The sequence below is a fragment of the Lepidochelys kempii genome, chromosome 1 (genome assembly GCF_965140265.1).
Source record: "Lepidochelys kempii isolate rLepKem1 chromosome 1, rLepKem1.hap2, whole genome shotgun sequence".
Taxonomy (NCBI): domain Eukaryota; kingdom Metazoa; phylum Chordata; order Testudines; family Cheloniidae; genus Lepidochelys; species Lepidochelys kempii.
In genome coordinates this window covers 148612575-148632205 of record NC_133256.1, presented here as the reverse complement: position 1 = coordinate 148632205, position 19631 = coordinate 148612575, and positions in this window count along the sequence as shown.

Genomic DNA, 19631 nt, shown 5'->3' with positions numbered 1-19631 from the left:
CAAAACTGATTGAGGTACTTAGGAATTTAAATCATGTTTGAAGCTGAGACTTAGGCTCCTAAATCAGTTAGGCATTGCAGAAGAGAGTGGAGTGATGCCTCGATACCTTTAAAATCTGGCCATGAGTGACTTGCTCCAGGCTGGACAACAGTTTCTTGCTGGAATAGAAGTTAGAATTTGGGAGTTCCTTAGTTCCAAACCCCAGGCTCAATCCACTATACAAGGCATCCTCTCAGTGTGGTCTTTAAGTTATTTCAGGAAAATAAACCACAGAGGCTCCGGGTAGAGGATGCTAATGGAGGAAGAATGTGTGAATAAAGGAAAGCAAAAGTAGAAATGTTGCTAAAATAGCTGGAAGCTTGTTATCCTTTTGTTTGTGTAGTTAAAAAACAAAACAAAACCCACACGCAACGCAACTCGATTTATATGTATGAAGAGGTTAGGAACACACACGTTCCCATAAAGACACAGTTCACATTTCAGCCCTTTGGAATTGCTTTTCTGAGAATATGATAATTTATTTTGTTTTGTCTGGAGGCAAAGAAAAGCGCTCTCTATAGCAGGTAATCCGGCAGAAGTATGATCATCAGAATATTGCTTATGTAGATTCCTGCTGAGAAATTACAGGGAAAACAGGCTCGGGACTTGTCTAACTGAGCTTTGCTGTTGGAATACATTTAGATGGGAGTGTGGATCTCATACGATATAATCAGTTTGCCTTCTGGTGTCATGGTTATGTTTGCAGCAGGATTATAGCTTTGATATTGCTGTATCTCTGTTAGGTAAGAGTTATAAAAAGTCTTTAAATGTAATTTGAAAGGACATGCAAGACTCTTGGATTAAAATCTGTTTTCAGTGGCTCAGTCAATTTTTTGAGAAGCATAGTTGAGTGGATTCTACTCTTTAGACCTAAATTTAAAATCTTCATTAAAATAAATATAGAAATACCCATTAAAATGTAAAATATAGTGTACAGTAGTATCAGCACTTGAAATTATTATAATGGAAATAAAACATGACAGCTTTTCCAATCTACATTACACTCATACAGGGTGAAATTCATGCCGCTACAAGGAGCCTTCAAAGAAACGTTCTGAACCAGTTCATCCTCTCATAAGACTTAAATGGCACACCGGGCTTTGTATGGATGCTAGGAAGTGGAATATAGATTTTAAGGCAAAAGCTGTATTGATTTTCTGATACAAAAATGAGTAGGAGTAAGGACAAAAATTTTAACCAGCTCATAATAATACACGATTTAGACTTTTTTTCCCTAAAATATCAACTGTTTTTTCTGAGTTGTTTTTCTGGAATATGAAATATACCCTCCAAAAATCCATATTGTAGAGTTTGTTTTTGCCTAAAACTCTTAATTTGTAAAAGGTATATCCATTTCAATTCTGTTCTGTTTGTACTGTGCATATTACAAAGTTTCATGTGTTAAAACAATTTAAACCTGTATTTCTAACATGACACAGTTATTTAGGTTTTTATGTAGTAAGGTGGTCAGTGTCTCATAGGAAGCATCCATCTCGTGTAGCTACATTGCTGTAGTGATTTACTATTTTTTAATCAGTATTAAGTAAAATTTTGTGTGTGTAACAATGAATTTGGAAATGCCTTTAGATTTTCAAAAGTGATTAGTGATGTTGGTTGCCTCAGTTTTTGAGGTCCTAATTTCAGACAACGTTTTTAGAAGGTGCTGCGCTCCTAACCCTGGAAAATTAGGCCCCTTAAAAGTTAAATTGAATTAAATTGGGCACATGCAAGTGTAGGTATCCAAAATCTCTAGTCACTTTTGAAAATCTTAGTTATAATTTATAGTTCTTCATTTTAGCTTTCATATGTGTTGTGCAAATAGGTGGAGAGCATCCTAAACATGTATAAGAGTTTTACAGGGCACAATCTGCCCATCCCAGATTTTTACTCTGGCAAACTGCCATTGAAATCAATGAGAGCTTTTTGCCTGAGTAAGAAGTCAGTCAGTAATTCAACTTCTGATCCTGTGTGCACATTGATGAAAATGAGTGGATTAATGTTTGTCTCTGTTCAACATTTCCTTTACCAATTAATACTTTAAAAAATCCTTGTAGTCAATTCAGCCAGAAACAGTCTGATAATGAATACTGAAATGCCATAGTATTGTACTAAATACTACCATTTATTCCCCTTAATAAATTAAATGTCTCCTCCCAAATACCAACCCTTGGAAGATATTTTTTGGAGGAGCTCTATATAGATCCTATACAGTGAGTGAACTTCTCAGACAATGTTGGTCTAAGTCTTCTTCTCAACTGCAGCTAGAGTATCTCTCTGAATAAACTTCCTTTTGATGTAGTCATTTTTATGTTAACTAATCTCTCATGCATTTCATGTTTCATTAAATCTGCATGCTAGTCTCAGAGCCCATCAAATTTGGTGTATTTCTAATTTGTATTCAAAAGGTCATGGGAGTGGGTTGCGGTGTGTGGAGAAAGAGAAGAGGGACTCAATAAACATCACAGGCTTTGCTTAAATAAATTACTGATTGTTAATTAGTCCTGTAAATACTTCTGGTTTTAATAAATATTGGACTTCATTAAGGTCACACAAGTGTAAATGAGGGCAGAACTTGAGAACAAAAACTTCCAGATGGCTTTCAAAGAGCAATAGAGGGTTCATCATGATTGCTTGATGAATGTTTATGGGAAGGAGTAAAGAAATCTATGTCATGTCCACCTGTGTACTATATTTACTTTCTTAGCTAGTTCATTTTCTAATCTCACTGGTGTATATTGTTGCCCTTTTGCCATCAGTAGCAGATTTTCAGGGCCTTGAAGATCAGTTTCACATTTGGAACAAAGGGCACATAGGGAATTCCCTCTGGAAGAAACCTTGAATTAGGCATTTCGGAAGCAGCTCTCTTGCCTCTGTTTCTGTCCAGGGAGCCTACACAGACTCATAGTCAAATACAAGACTGCCTCCTATCACTTGTCCTATCACATTTGATTTGCTCTCTGCTTGACAAACAGCCTAGATCTGCTCCAGTCTGTGCATCACAAAGTAACTTCAGCTGAGTTCTCAACCTGCGAATACCTGTAATGACTCTCTGGGTGTGGCAGTTGTATCCATAGCCTGTAAGGCAATCCCTTACAATATGTGTACTTATGTGTATTTGCATGTTATGAGTTTGCATTGCCACATGTCGTTTTCACACGCACGCAATTTTCTCTTTAACTGCTGGTTTAATGTGATGGACCTAAATCTGTGCTAGACTGAGTCTTGTAGGAGAGATCAGATAATCTGGTTTCTTGTGATAGACCTAAATCTGTGCTAGACTGAGCCTTAGGCTCAGCCTTGTGCAAGGGGTGAGTGTAGTTGTGCCACCTCAGGAGAAGCTTCTGGAAGAAATAGTGACTTCCCCCTGCTCCCCTTTTGCTTTAGAATGGAGGAATAGATACTTCAGCACTTTTTGGGCAGCTGCCTATTCCCTCCCACCTCCTGCTTAGCTAGTTTAACTGGCTGGATTATATGGGTATAGATCCATAGCTCCACCTACTGCTTTGGAAGATGTCAGTTAGGGTTGCCAGGCATCTGGTTTTTTACCAGAACACCTGGTCCAAAAGGGACCCTGGTGGCTCCAGTTAGCAGTTAGTCACTGGGCCACTAAAAGTCCAGTCGGCAGTGCAGCAGTGCTAAGGCTGGCTCCCTGGCTTCCCTGGCTCCAAGTGGCTCCTGGAAACGGCTGGCGTGTCTGGCTTCTAGCCACAGGGACAGCTAGGGAGGCTCTGTGAGCTTCCCATGCCCCGAGTGCTAGCTCCGCAGCTCCCATAGGCCAGGAACTGCTGCCAGTGGGAGCTGCGGGGGCAGCACCTGCAAATGGGGCAGTGCGCAGAGCTGCCTGGCCACATCTCCGCCGAAGAGCTGGACATAGAATCATAGAATATCAGGGTTGGAAGGGACCTCAGGAGGTTATCTAGTCCAACCCCCTGCTCAAAACAGGACCAATCCCCAATTAAATCATCCCAGCCAGGGCTTTGTCAAGCCTGACCTTAAAAACTTCTAAGGAAGGAGATTCTACCACCTCCCTAGGTAACGCATTCCAGTGTTTCACCACCCTCCTAGTGAAAAAGTTTTTCCTAATATCCAACCTAAACCCCCCCACTGCAACTTGAGACCATTACTCCTTGTTCTGTCATCTGCTACCACTGAGAACAGTCTAGATCCATCCTCTTTGAAACCCCCTTTCAGGTAGTTGAAAGCAGCTATCAAATCCCCCCTCATTCTTCTCTTCCGTAGACTAAACATCCCCAGTTCCCTCAGCCTCTCCTCATAAGTCATGTGTTCCAGTTTCCTAATCATTTTTGTTGCCCTCCGCTGGACTCTCTCCAATTTATCCACATCCTTCTTGTAGTGTGGGGCCCAAAACTGGACACAGTATTCCAGATGAGGCCTCACCAGTGTTGAATAGAGGGGAATGATCACGTCCCTCGATCTGCTGGCAATGCCCCTACTTATACATCCCAAAATGCCATTGGCCTTCTTGGCACCAAGGGCACACTGCTGACTCATATCCAGCTTCTCGTCCACTGTAACCCCTAGGTCCTTTTCTGCAGAACTGCTGCCTAGCCATTCGGTCCCTAATCTGTAGTGGTGCATGGGATTCTTCCGTCCTAAGTGCAGGACTCTGCACTTGTCCTTGTTGAACCTCATCAGATTTCTTTTGGCCATGCCACTTCCGGGAGCTGCCTGAAGTAAGTGCTGCCCAGCCGGAGTCTGCATCCCAAACCTCCTTCCCCACCCTAACCCCAGGTCGGAGCCCCCTCCGACACCCAAACTCCCTCCCAGAGCCTGCACCCCAACCTCCATGCCCCAGCCTTGAACCCCATCCTGCACTCCAAACCCCTCATCCCCAAACCCCCTCGCGCACCCCCTTCTGCATCCCAAACCCTGCATCCCTGGCTCCACCCCAGAGCTCACATCCCCAGTTGGACCCCTCACGTCTCCAACCCCCTACCCCAGCCCAAAGCCCCCTCCTGCACCCAAACTCCTTCCCCGAGCCCACACCCCACATCCTGCCCCAGCCCGGAACCCCTTCTTCACCCAGAACCCCTCAATTCTGGCCCCACCTGGGAGCCTGGATTCCCAGCTGGAGCCCTAACCCCCTCCTGCAACCCAAGCTCTTGCTCCAGACCAGTGAAAGTGAGTAAGGGTGGGGGAGAGTGAGCGACAGAGGGACGGGGCACAGAGTGAGTGGGGGCGAGGCCTTGGAGCAGGGGCGGGGCAGGGGTGTTTGATTTTGTGCGCTAGAATGTTGGTGACCCTAATGTCAGTATCAGGCATAAAACGACCCCTACCCAACCCCAGTTGGAGTACATTCTGTGTAGCTGTGAAGGTGTGGGAAGTCTCACTCTCCTTTACTCTCCTGAACAGTTACAGGACCAGAGTACAGTCTGACCCTCTGGGTCAAATGGCTTTTTGTTTACTGTAAAGCCGAGTTTCTCTTACTTCTTTAAAATTAAAAGCACTCTTGCTATCATGTGAGCTTAACGAGTAAACGTGTTGGAAAACACTGGGTGAAATCCTTGCCCCATTATAAAATGACAGTTCTCTATGATCTAGGAAGTTGAGAGCTAGACGTTAACAGAAAATGAGACACTGAGCTAAGCTTAATGACAGGTTAATACCAGTAACGAGGCAGTTTTACCTACTAAGTGGTGCTCTTATTTTTTGAATAGTCATCTGTAATGATAGAAATGAAGACACATTTTAAGACCTAAACCAACAATCATTTTATCACTGTTTCTCAAGAAATACAATAAGAAGATGTGGTGAATAATGGGCTTTTTACTTTGTAATCTATAGTACGACAGTCACAGCTGAGATAATATTTTCAAGGTGTAAACAGAAGAAAGCCTTTTCACATCAGAATATACTGAGATCTTAATATCATTATTACACAGAGACATAATGGCCTGAAACCCATTAAAAGGGACATTTATTGATGTGTAATGCCACATTTATATGAAAAATATATTTTCTTATTACCTTGCTGAGAAGCTACTTCGGGATTTTAAACTATTTAAGTGCAGATGTTGCTTCGATTTATTTTAAAGCTGGAGTGTTAATAAGAGATTATAGAGAATGCAAGATTACACCTAATGTTGGCAAGTTGTTTGCTCCCATTGTATAATTTCCTGAGAACTAAATTAAATGTTTATTCAAGATATAAAAGGCACTGTATTTTTTGTGTTCATTGTTGTCAATTAGGTGTAATGAACAGCAAAAGGAAATATTTAAATGTCGTCTGTCTAGCTTGCCCAACTGTTAGTTCATTGTTTTCTTTTATTCAGATCTCCTAAATATAGAGAGGATAGTATGGTATTTCCAGAGACAGTTTTGTAGTAACTGTTGACAGATGTTGATTCTTTATTGGTAACTAATGTAGAAGGTTTAATTTCTGAGACTAAAGTAAATTGTAGGAGAGTCGTAATAATGCCTGCAGACATACCGTGCTTATAATATTCCTGCCCCATAAAACTTTCACTGGTTTAATCAGACTTTTTTTCAGCCTCTCATCCAAGCTTAAATCAATCTCTGACTCTCCTTCAGGTCTACAGTTGATTGGGCGTACTTTATAACTGCTGCTAATTCTTAACTGTTTACTCTAACAACAGGTGTTTTAGTAGTCAATGGAGCTGGAGAAGAAAGGAACAGCAGGTCTTTTATGATGTTCATCAGAATCTATTTTTCCTGAGATTGCCAACTAAAAAGCAGGTCACCTGGGAACGGTAGTTTAAATGTGGCATGCTGGCTTTAAGGCTTTCTATATCTCATTGCTGTCAAATGCTCTCCTGGTCTGTCAGCACATCATTTTTTGTAAATGAGTGGAGTCTAGTCAGTACTCAAGCTGGAGGCTTCTAAGGATAACTGGCTGCTGCAGGAAGATATTTTTTGCTCCTAGTGAGTGTAGTATGAAAGCCCCAGCTGAATACACTAACTGCCACTGCTGTTCTCTTAGACCTAGTCTACAGTGTATGGTGAACGACATCACTGTTTAAAACTTCATTTAAAATGATCTGGCTTAGAAAATGAAGCCAGCCTTGTTCCAAGGATAGAACTAGAATGGATAAATACCCATTTTTTCCCCCAGGACTGATTTATTGAATATTTTTTACATTAAATTACTTCAGCTTTAGTAAAACCTTTTTTGTGTGTGTTTTACTTTCTAAGAATATTCAAGCAACCAAGTTTTGCTCATATGAATTAACAAATTTTAAGTTTCCACATTTGAGTAATCACTGGAAGTGATACTTGATAGAGGATAAAAAGAACAGGAGTACTTGTGGCACCTTAGAGACTTGTCAATTGTCTACATGGCCATCTTGATTATCACTAAAAAGTTTTACTCCAGAATTAATTGCTGTGTATCTTGTAAACCAGACTCCGATATGTTTGCTGTAGCAGACTTATAAACACACACACAGGAATATAGTCCATTGTATGAAGAGTGGGCCATTTATGCTTCATGCAGTTTTGGCATTTATTTTTCTAGAACAATTTTAATTACACTTCTTTTTGTATAACTGACTACATTTTCAGCCTCATATAGCAGCTCCAAAATACATGCAGGCTTTTAATTGCTTATCAGGGTTTTTTGCATTGTATATTGTGGGACCCACTCATTGCATACAACTCCTGTTGAATTGAGGGTTGATGCAGATGCCTATCACTTTTAAAAAAAAACTGTCTTGTTTATTTAATGAAGACATGGCTTGTCTGAAAATCTGCAGAGTAATTGTTTATTGATGATAATGAGGTCATTAAATTCTGAATTATTTTGCATAAAAATTGTTTGTAATTTAAATTAGAGCTTGAACCAAGTGATGTGATACTATATTGTAAACTTAGAGAATGTGTCCTGAATTTTGAATAGTGAAAAAATTAGTCATTAACTGCTAAGGGAACAACAGGTAGTCTCATTACACTCACAACTTCTGTATGTAACAGCTGCTCCATTTTTTGTTGTTCTAACAAATTTTTCAGCCACATTCACCATCCATTGCAATAATTGAATCTCTGCTTCTGGACCTCTCTCATTTAAGGTCTGCAAAATTTTGCACCCTACCTCCCATCTTTTACATCTTGGGCTGAAGTAAAACTTCAGGAAGGAAGGATAGACATGGAGCAAAAAGGACGATAATCCCTAATCAATGTATGTAACTTGCCTGAATGATCATGTTGCAACTTATCTCCTTGGCTACATTGTGGAAACTTTTAAAATTCAAGCATGCAAGTGAGTGTTAGGCTTGGCAGCTTGCAACCTGCTCACTGAATGCCATTCATTTTCCCATATCATCAAGCACATTTCAAATGTGGTGAAAGCCATCATGATATTACATCTAACACTGATGTGATCATTTAAATAAATAATGTATATGGCATGTACTAGGACTTGCCTTACCCAGTGTGCTTTTCTGTCCTACAGCAGTGGTTCACAACAGCTCTGTTAGAACTCTTAAAATAGTACTGAGGCCAAAGCCAATAGGTAAATTTGTATTAGTTCATTAACAAAGTGAATGAAGCTAAAGAAAGTTGCTGATCATTGTTATTGTGGTGGAAATTGAGTCTTTTTTTTTACTTTTTAAAGGACTTCTGGGAATGAAGTAATGTCAAAATTCATGAAGTCTCATGCAATAGTGACGGGATTGGTTTCTTTCACAGTATATTCTTTGGATGGCTTAGGGAAGATTGTCTTCTTCGCATCCATTATGTGAACAAAACATGGAGGCCCAAATCCGCAGCTGTCATAAACGGGCGTAGCTCCATGGAAGTCAATGGAGCCAGGCAAGTTCATACCAGCTGTGGATCTGGCCCCATAAGTGCTGAGTGTCTTCTGAAATGGAATCAAGGTATTGTTGTGATCACACTGCTCAGCCAGCCAATGCACAAATATGGGGCAAAGATTCAACATGAAAAACACAAGGTCTGATTCTCCCTTTTCTTACATTTGTGTAACTCCACTCAAGTTAAAGCAGTTACTTAAACTGTTTTTTATACGAATGTAAGGTGGGACTCAAGCCCAAGAAGTATAAACAACCCTTCACCCCAGATACAAAACCTGTTGTTGTGCAATAATTTATATAAAGTAACTTTGTCTATCAATGTGGTCTCCTCATTCTGATATAAATAACATAATAATATGAACATACAAGCTCTATGGGACACAGAGTTGAATACTAAATAAGTGATGATTCCGAAACAGAGTACTGATGAAGTGGTGGGATCATTCTCATTGTGAACTGAATTTTTATTGCTTGACGTAAAAATTAAAGTCTGCTTTTGGACATGTTCATTTCCAGATGAAATGAGTTGTTTGGTCTCAGTCTAGTTCTTGTTGAATACATATTATTACAAAATTAGTAATGTCCAGCAGGAAGGACTCAGGATTAGAATAACATGGTATTGCAGAATGGCAATACTAATGTGCACTGGTAAGTGTGTGTCTGTTATGGTGACTCTCAAATGCAAAATCCATATATACTCAGAATTAAACCCTGGGACCTATGCAATGCCCATTCCATTACAAGCACAAATAAAACTATTGAAATTGGTGGGTAGTTACAGCTGTACTTCTAGTTTACTGAAATGGAAGGTAAAAGCCCTTGAAGGCATTGAATCCCCAACTTTAACATTTAAAAATAATTATCTTACACTTGTGTGCTGAGGAATCTGTGGAATATGCATATGTATATGATATATCCATGCTAACCTAATTCCATATGGGATGTGTAGTTTCCACTGACAAAGGAAGAAACCATTAAAGGGGCTCTTCCCACCCCCATCCTTTTGTGTGTAAGAGCCCCACCAGTGACCTCCCAAAGAAGATTAACTTGTTCCCAGGGAATAAGTCCATCTTGCAGCATTAAACCATCAACACAGAATGAATCTTATAATGTTCTACTGCAAATATATATCTATATCTAGCTACCTATATATACAGACATGTTTCAGGGATTCCGCAGCTGTTTCAGTGCCTCTAAAACATAGGAAGTTGATCCAGAAAGAGGGTGGATGGTCCGCTCCTGAAACTGTTTCAGTAGATGTCGTTGTGCTGTATGTTCAGAACTGCGGTTGTCCACAAAGAACTTGCATTGTGTGTGTGACGGGTTCGGTCACAGAGACCCCCTTGGGGCTGTCACCTGATGTGCTGAGACTACCTCTGAGCCCATTTTCTCTGCCAGTTTGGGCCTTCGGAATCCTGCCTTGTTGAGCCAGACATGCAAGCCTGCTGCAACCCAGACCCAGGGTCTGAACCACACCCCCAAAGCTGCAGACTTAACCGAAAACAGCTTAAGAAGTGATCCTGTCTCCATCAGCCAGACACCTAGCTCTCAACTGGATCCAAACCACAAATAAATCCGTTTTACTCTTTATAAAGCTGATACAGGGTAAACTCATAAATTGTCCGTCCTCTATAACACTGATAGAGAGAGATGCACAGCTGTTTACTCCCCAAGGTATTAATTACTTACTCTGGGTTAATTAATAAACAAAAATGATTTTATTAAGTATAAAAAGTAAGATCTAAGTGGTTTCACTTAGTAACGAACAGAACAAAGTAAGTTACCAAGCAAAATGAAACAAAACACGCAAGGCTAACCTAATACACTAAGGATCTAGTTACAAATACTAACTTCTTATCCTAGATGTTATCTCTGGTACAATCCTTTTTAGACCAACGTTGTAGTTTATGGCCTGGGTCCAGCAATCACTCACACCCCCAAAGCTACAGTCCTTTGTCCCAGTTTCTTTCACGCATCTCTGGGGTGGAGAGGCCATCTCTTGAGCCAGATGACGACAAAATGGAGAGGCTTCCAGGGCCTTTTATATTCTCTCATGGGTGGAAGCCCCTTTGTTCTTCTGTATAAAATCAAATCAACAAGATGTAGTTTGTAGCCACCTGGGCAAATCACATGTCCATGAATGATTCAGCTTTTTGCAGGCCGATGCCATTGTTTACATGTTAGTTTGAACGTTCCCAGGAAAGCTCAGATGTGGATCGGCATCTCCCATAGTCCATTGTTAGTTAAGTACTCCCAATTACTTGAATAGTTCCTTCATAATATGTTGGCCAATCCTTCCTTATGTGTTTCCTACAGCAAACACTTCAAATACAAGCATAGAGCCAACACTCATAACTTCATATATAAAAATGATACATGCATACAAATCGGCTGAATATATTCAGTAGATCATAACCTTTGCAAAGATATGTTACATGGCATATCTAGCATAAAGCATATTCCAGTTATATTTACACTTATAAGTATATTTTCATAAACGTATTGAGTGCAACGTCACAGTGTGCATTCTGCATGCACCTTGGAACTGGTAATATACACCTGGTTTCTGGAATTTTCATTTTTTATGTGTTACGGGATTTTTTCTCTGTTCTCCATGTGTTTAGCACTTCTGGGTCCTCAATCTGTAGATGATTTTACAATACTTGACCAAGATTTTCAAAAGTGACAGGTGATTTTTTTTTCCCAGTGTCTCAGTTTTTAGGTGTCCAGCTTGAAACACTTTAATCGCTTGTGATTCTTCAGAAGATCTAAATATTCACCCTCTGAAAATCCTGGGTCATAAATTTTGGCCCCTAAAGTATCTCAAATTGGGCAGCCAAAATTGACTGGTCATTTTTGGAAAATGTTGACCAGTGCTATGTCTCATTTTCATTAGAAATAATCTATCCAATTCATGTAGATTTTTTGTATTAATAATTGTCAAACATTTAGCGTTTGATGGCGGGGAGAAAATTATCATAAAGACAGGAGTAGATAAAATTGAACATGTATTAAGTGAATTAGTAAAGTTTGCTATAAATGAAAAATAATTTCATCCAAGTTGTTACATAAATAACTTGTAACACATTGTTAAACTTGATGAGAAAATGCAAGAAAGCCCATCAAAGATGTACTGAGTTATATTCTAAGCTACTAGAAAAATGGAATAGCAATAGATGGCCTCTGACACTATATTAAAGTAGACTGCAGTAATACATTACAATGAGAGAAGCCTCCACAAAATAAATACTTGAAAACAATATTGTATTTGATTTGGTGCAAATAGAGATTGATGTCAAGGATTTTATAGGGTACTACAGTATGTTTTCTTTCTTGAGCTAAAAAATATGTTTGAATACACTATTTTTACATGGGTGTAAATAAGAGTAGAAAATGACCTGTGAAGTGTACTGCTGTTTTTTTCTTTCACTGTTGCATCTTTTATGCATCATCTGCTTATACACAGGTTACAGCTGTAAGCATGAACAAATTAAGATGCTTATATCAGTAAATAATGTTTAAATCCTAGCACTGCTGACCAATAGACTATGTCTGTTTAAAAAAGCAAAGCCAGAAGTAAAAGAGGTATGAGTGCTGTATAGCTCCAGCCAATGTGTAATTCGGAGGAAACTGCAAGAGAACCAAAGGTGTGCTGTAGCATAATTTTTTTTGGTTAAACTTGGATTTAAACTTGGAGAGTGGTCAGTTTGGATGAGCTATTGCCAGCAGGAGAGTGAGTTTGTATGTATGTGTGTGTCCCCCGGAAAAAAAAAAAAGAAAAAAAGGGGGGGGTGAGAAAGTCTGGATTTGTGCTGGACATGGCCCACTTTGATTACCATGCACATTGTAGGGAGAGTGGTCACTTTGGATGAGCTATTACCAGCAGGAGAGTGAGTTTGTGTGTGTGTGTTTTTGGAGGGGGGTGGGGGGGTGAGAAAACCTGGATTTGTGCTGGAAATGACCCACCTTGATTATCATGCACATTGTGTAGAGAGTTGTCACATTGGATGGGCTATTACCAGCAGGAGAGTGAGTTTGTGTGTGGGGGGGGGGGTGGAGGGTGAGAAAACCTGGATTTGTGCTGGAAATGGCCCAACTTGATGATCACTTTAGATAAGCTATTACTAGCAGGACAGTGGGGTGGGAGGAGGTATTGTTTTATGATCTCTGTGTGTATATAAAGTCTGCTGCAGTTTCCACGGTATGCATCCGATGAAGTGAGCTGTAGCTCACGAAAGCTCATGCTCAAATAAATTGGTTAGTCTCTAAGGTGCCACAAGTACTCCTTTTCTTTTTTCATTAAAAAGTCAACATCTCCAATAATTCTTTGAGATAATGCTATATCTTCCTCACATTTGTAAATGCACTCAGTTGACTATATCAGCCAGTATTATTTAAACCTGGTATGGAAGATCTACTTTTCAGTATACTGCACCTTGCTAACACAGATGCTCTTACCAAAAACAGTTTCTGTAATACCTTTAATGGAAAACATTTTATCCAAGTCTTATAATATAAAAACCTGTGGGGTACTCAGGATATCACTGCTTAGTATCATAGTCAGCCTGGTTGTAACAGAGCTCTGCAAAACCATACTTTTTACTTCTTTTTGATGCTAAAGCTTAAAAGGGTCCAGACTTGCTTGAAAGGTTCATGAACCCTAATACATATTTAGCAAAACGTGTTCCGAGTTTTAAGTTTGGTTTGTGGAGGAGGAGGGGACCACCCTGAAATCAGTTTTCATAAGGTATAGGATTTAATTAAGAACATTTTACATAGGTTTATTTCTATTTTGTTTCCTATAATTGTTGCATTATATGGCACAGACAAAGAAAATGTGTCAATTCTCCCTTCACATCTCCATAGTTCAATCAGAGTGATCACCTCTGATTCCAGCAGTACATACCATTATTACTTACCAAAGGAATGGCCCTTTCAGCCCATATGTGGGACCTAATCCTGCAGTCAGATCCAGAAGACCAGAACCGATGCAGAGTTCCAGAAAAGTCATTAGGGTTATAACAAAGAACGTCCTTGCCCTGAAGTGTCTCCTTTTGGCCAAGTGTGGCTCTGCTGAGTCCTGCCTCAGGTTCCCCTTAACTCATTACCCCTTAAAAAGTCCACACAGCCTAGATATTAAAGCATTCCCCCTTTATAAGGCCCAGGTGACTTCCCTAATCCCAATTTGGCAGCAGGCAGTCAGTCCAAGGGCATTGGTCCCTAGTCCCTTGTAAAGAGGCCAGCCATCCTCTGACAGGCATAAGAATCTGCCCACATTATAGGATAGAGATAATCATTTATAGAAGCACAGTTATAAACACCAGCAGTTTCCCCACTTTCTCATATACTTCTCATCAAACATTTCAGAAATGCTGCTCACCTCGAGGTGGATATGCTGTAATTGTGGGAAGAACACGTTGACCCAACTACTGTGGTATTGTCTTTTGAGGAAAATGATTGATGGCTCTAACTTTTTGGGAAACTTCATAGGGCATTTTCCAAAATTCTGAATTGATCAGGCTGTTTCCATTTGAGTTGGTTGTTACTTTTTAGGATGCAATCTCTCCCCCCGATTCATTAATGGTGGCACTAAAACTATATAAATAAATAGTTGTACAAATTTACCATTTTAGCATTTGCTTCCATGCCATTTTTCAGAGCGGTGGGGGAAAAGACAGATGAGAATTTGTCTTTTTCTTTGGGAAAATGTTGTCAGGAACAAACTAATAACTTTTGCTAGATAAACTCAGCTTTTATTTTCCGAGACCAGAGAGAGTGCATGACAGAGCATATGGAGTTGAAGGTCCAAGCTGGTGTGCTCACTTGTTTCTCAGTGATCCATTATCTCCTTTGCCTTATCAGTTATTAGTACACACAAAGAGGGAAACAAGGAGTAGCAGCGACACCAGTTCTTAAGGTGCGTTTCTCAGCCAGCATTGCTCCCAAAACAAGCAAAAAAAAACAAAAACTCAACAAGCAAAATAATCTAATTAGCTGCTTTAGCAGGTGCAAAGATATGAAAATGTACACACTTTTCTGCACTGTAAGCTTCACATTGTATAGTAGGAGACAGATCACTTTCCCTCATTGTCTTGGCTACAGAGCAAGTCATAAATGGATTTGAATTGCTGACACCTATTCAGGTCAGTACTGTTCTAACTGGAATTTTGTTATGGTTCTCGAGGTACCCAGGCTATGAGTCACCTTGTTATCCCTTGCTCCTAGTGAGAGGGAGTCTTGCTGATGGTAATTGGGTGTCTGTTTCCTGACACCACCAGATTTTCAGCCACTAAAGCACTTGGCTCCATGCTATGCCAGTCCTGTCTTTGTCTTGCAGGTTAACAAGAGGTGCCCCTCAATCCCCTGAAAGCATTCCCCTGTGATATCCAGCCCCTGCAGCTGGCTACTCAGAAATCCCAGATTCTCTGCTACCAAAGGAACAGTGTGCTCCAGTTTTACCTTAAATCACTGGTGCTGTATAACACACAGCACTTGTAATAAAGCGAAAGGCAGTAAGGAGGTTGATTTAAGAAAGAATAGAAGTTCCACTAGAAACAACAGAGAGAGTGATGGAAACAGATGATTACAATACAAATAAAAATCATAAAACACAAACTTAGGGCTTAAACGTATTCTATTTAATAGAGTAGATTTCCCCCCCAAAGTCCAATTTGTTGCAGCCTGGCTGGCTTCCCAGGAACCAGGATCCAATCATTCATGAAACACCCCTGCTCAACAAGGTGTCTACTCAATGAATGGATCCAGCGTATCTTTTTCCACCCTGTGATATACTGTATCAGGCTCTTGTCTTTATTCAAAGACAGCGATTCCCTGTCTGTTATACTATTCTTTTTTTTTTTTAACCTCAAAGTGGTTTTGATGTTTATGGTTTGTCTTTGATGGTTGTCCATTCACTTTTCTGGGTTGGTGCAAAAGTACACAGTTGAGCAATACATTACATAATTGGCTAGTCAGGGAGGGGTGGCAGCTCCCTCTTGCTTGAATGGACCATCATCATTATTCCCTGGTGACTTTCACTCCAAGACCCTAAGGATATAATTTTCAATATAGTTACAATATTCCTTAAATAGGACTTGTACACACATCACACCATGAGTGTTGGTAAGTTACAAACTCTCATTAGAGACCTCAGGTGCTACCTACCATGGATAAATACCCCGCCACAGTATAATGAGAAGAGAAGGAGGGAGAGGGCAAGCTCAGGAGCTGCCTGCACATGAGGCCCCAGGGGAGTCTCAGATAGAACATATCTGAGACTTCCCTGGAGAAAAAAGAAGAATGCTCCCTGATCCTAGAAGTTAACAATAACTCAAAGGAACCCAAGGAAAAAGGTAATGGTTCCCCAACTCTTCTTCCCCCTTAGACAGGCCTTCTCCCACCTCTCTCCAACGCCTTAGGCAACTCTTTCCTCCAGTGGCTGTACTTGAGTCAGGAACCATGCCCCAAACTCAGACTTATCCTCCCATCTCAGTGGTCCAATGTGATACAAATAGTAGAAAATGGTATTTTAGTTCAATCAACCAAATTGTTCATTTAAAAACAAATTGTATTTGACAACACAAAAACACTAAGAAAACTCAGGTAAAGTTAAAGATAAAAACTAAGTAAATGGTCAAAAATCAAAATAGTTTCAGTGTTGAGTGTCAGCTCTCTCTTTTTAATTTACTTCCAATAAGATTGGAATTTGATTTGAACCAGTTCAAACCAGTAACCAACTGTTATTTTTTTGATGCTTGATCCAGAATTGAACCCGAACACACTTAATGTAACTGAACCCAAACTTAACTAAACCAAAAATCAATACTTGTTTGACTCCCTGATTAGATATATACAGATAGATAGATTAGATATTAGATCAGTTCTGAGACAGGAATTGCTTGTAAGGAACAGTGCACCCTTTGCCAGTTGCCACCAACTCTCTGTAACAAATTCCACTAGGTCTCTACTTCCCTGTTTGTCATTTATTTACATTTTATTCTCACTGTGGAGACTGCTCTATTTTAAATGAAAATAGCAATGCACTATCAGGGTAAAGGTGGTGAATGCAGATTCACAGGATGCTTCTCTCTGTTAGAGAGGAAGCAAGACACACATATTTAGCCCTGTTAAATATAACTAAAAAAAGGGTTAATTTAGGGGTAGCAATACTAATTTATCTTGCCCTTTGAAAAATAAATCCTCTAATTGTGTTGTACAAGTAGCACATTGAATAGGGATCAGAGCTTGATATGCAATATGTGAAATTTCCCACTAAGGCAAATGGATCCCCAGGTGGGCAGGTTCCTATACCTGGTTGCCATTTGCACAGGTGCTGAATCCAGTTACAGGGTCAGGCCCTAAGTACAGTTCCTTCTAAGAAAAAAATATATTTCTAGACAGAATTCAGGTATGGCCAAAAATCAGCTATTACTCTTGCTTATTAGTGTGAATGCTAAATAACTAATACTGTTTTCACTTATTAAATTCTCAGATCTTCAAGGCTATTTTTCCCTGAATCATAGCTATTGAGTCAGCAAGATGCTTAAAACTATGTAGTAGAGTGCCTTTTCCAAGAGACTTTTACAGTTGTACATAGATGGTTTTAATGTTGTTTTTTTCCTTGAGCTTCCTTAGCATATATGACTTAAAATGGTGGTTTTCCACAGGGAAAAAAGGGTTCTGGCAAACATACAGATTGCTAAAATTTATTGATCATGCTGCCATATCACAGTGCCACCATTCATATGCCAACATTATCTTAACTATTTATCTATCCAATCCCTTTCATAATAACTGCATCTGTAATCTCACATTGTTTAAAATTCACTCAAATATAAATCAGCCTACAGTGAGTTACTGGCTATTTTATCAATGAAAACATTATGTTCTTTAAATTCTAAGCTATGTGATCTATGGGCTCAAACTATTCTCCTGTGAAATAACATATAAATTCCATGTTGCTGTCTTCACGGCTTGAAAATTGGCAGATGTATGAAATATTAAGCATGTCCTTTTAGGAATTTTAAATTTATAGGGATTTCAAAGTCAGTCTTCATTTATTGTCTGGCTTGTTTCACTTCTGAAATGACTTGAACAGTGAACAAAAAGGAACGGACAATATTTTCAGATCAGCACTTTATAGCTGTGCACTTTGCAACTGTATGATAGGACTGACTGCTGCCTTGAATGTAAAATTAGCTTGTTGATATGTGCTGCTACAGACAGAGGAGCAGATGTAGCAATTCTGCCTTATTGACATGAAATCTCTGAAAGGACATTTTATTCCTAGTGCACCAGAAATATTGTACCTGAGATAAACTACATCATGTTCTGTTAGCTCATTCGGGTGTAGGTTGTGCCACTTAACCATAGTCCATAGCGGCTCTCAGGAACACTTAGAGGTAGCCTGACTCCAGGAAACAGAATGCCTCTTGGAGTTCCCTGGCATACTGAGGCTTTGTGCCATACTCCATGCTGTGTGGCTGGCCACCTATGCTAGCCAGTGCATAGGGGTGTGGGTTAAGACACAATATAAATATGTAATACAATATAACCTATTATTATTATATCCTTACTCCCTTTGGGAGGGAGCAGTTCTCGCAGTTGCACCTGAACCTAAAAGAGTACTGCCAACCCAAACATTTAAATATAATGAAACAGGCCTAAAAACAATCACAGAAGTGCCTTAAAAATCATGAGATTTAAAAAAAATGGGGATTCTTTCGATTTGCTTTCTGGTTTCTGAGCCTTTCAAGCAGGGATGGGCAAACTATGGCCCAAGGCCACATCCGGCCCTCCAGATGTTTAAATCCATCTCTTGAGCTCCTGCTGGGGAGTGGGGTCCAGGACTTGCCCTGTTCCATGAGGCTCCTGGAAGCAGCGGCATGTCCCCGGTCTGGCTCCTACGCTTAGAGTTAGCCAGGGGTCTCCGCACACTGCCCCTGCCCCAAGTGACATCCCCTCAGCTCTCATTGGCTGGGAACCACGGCCAGTGGGACCTATGGTGGTGGCGCCTGCAAATGGGGCTGCACGCAGAGCTGTCTGGCTGCAGCTGCGTATAGAAGCTGGAGGAGAGACATGCCACTGCTTCTGGGAGCTGCTTGAGGTAAGTGCCACCTGGAGCCTGCATCCCTGACCACCTCCTGCACCCCAACCTCCTGCCACAGCCCTGATCCCCGTCCTCCCCTCCGAACCCCTTGGTCCCAGCACAGAGCACCCTCCTGCACCCCGAACCCCTCATCCCCAGCCCCACCCCAGAGCCCACACTCCCAGCTGGAGCCCTCACCCCCTCCTGCAACCCAACCCCCAATTTCATTAGCATTCATGGCCTGCCATACAATTTCCATACCCAGATGTGGCCCTTGGGCCAAAATTTGCCCATCCCTGCTTTAGAGTACAATTAGGGGCATATTTTCATCCTTTAGTACTCATGACTGCAGAGAAGAAACTTATTTTAAAAAAAAGAAAGCTGAGATTCTCATGTATTATTTGACTCCAGGAGTTGGGATTTTAATAAAACCACCAAATATTATGAGTCTTGAAATAAAATTGTGAGTTGGTAACACTGCTACCTGGTTGTCTAGAGAGCAGGGGAAGGCTCCATAGACTCCTCTTTGCTCTCCCTCACCACCTACTCTACGCTACCCTACCACACCACATGTAAAAGGGGCAAGGAAAATCTTTCCCTAGGAATGGCTCTCCCCCCTTTCCCTTCTGCTTCACTTATGTGATTAATAGTTTTGACCAGTTTTTTTTTGTGTGTTCTTTTAAAATTTTTTCTGATTTCAACATTCAAACTTTCAGTGC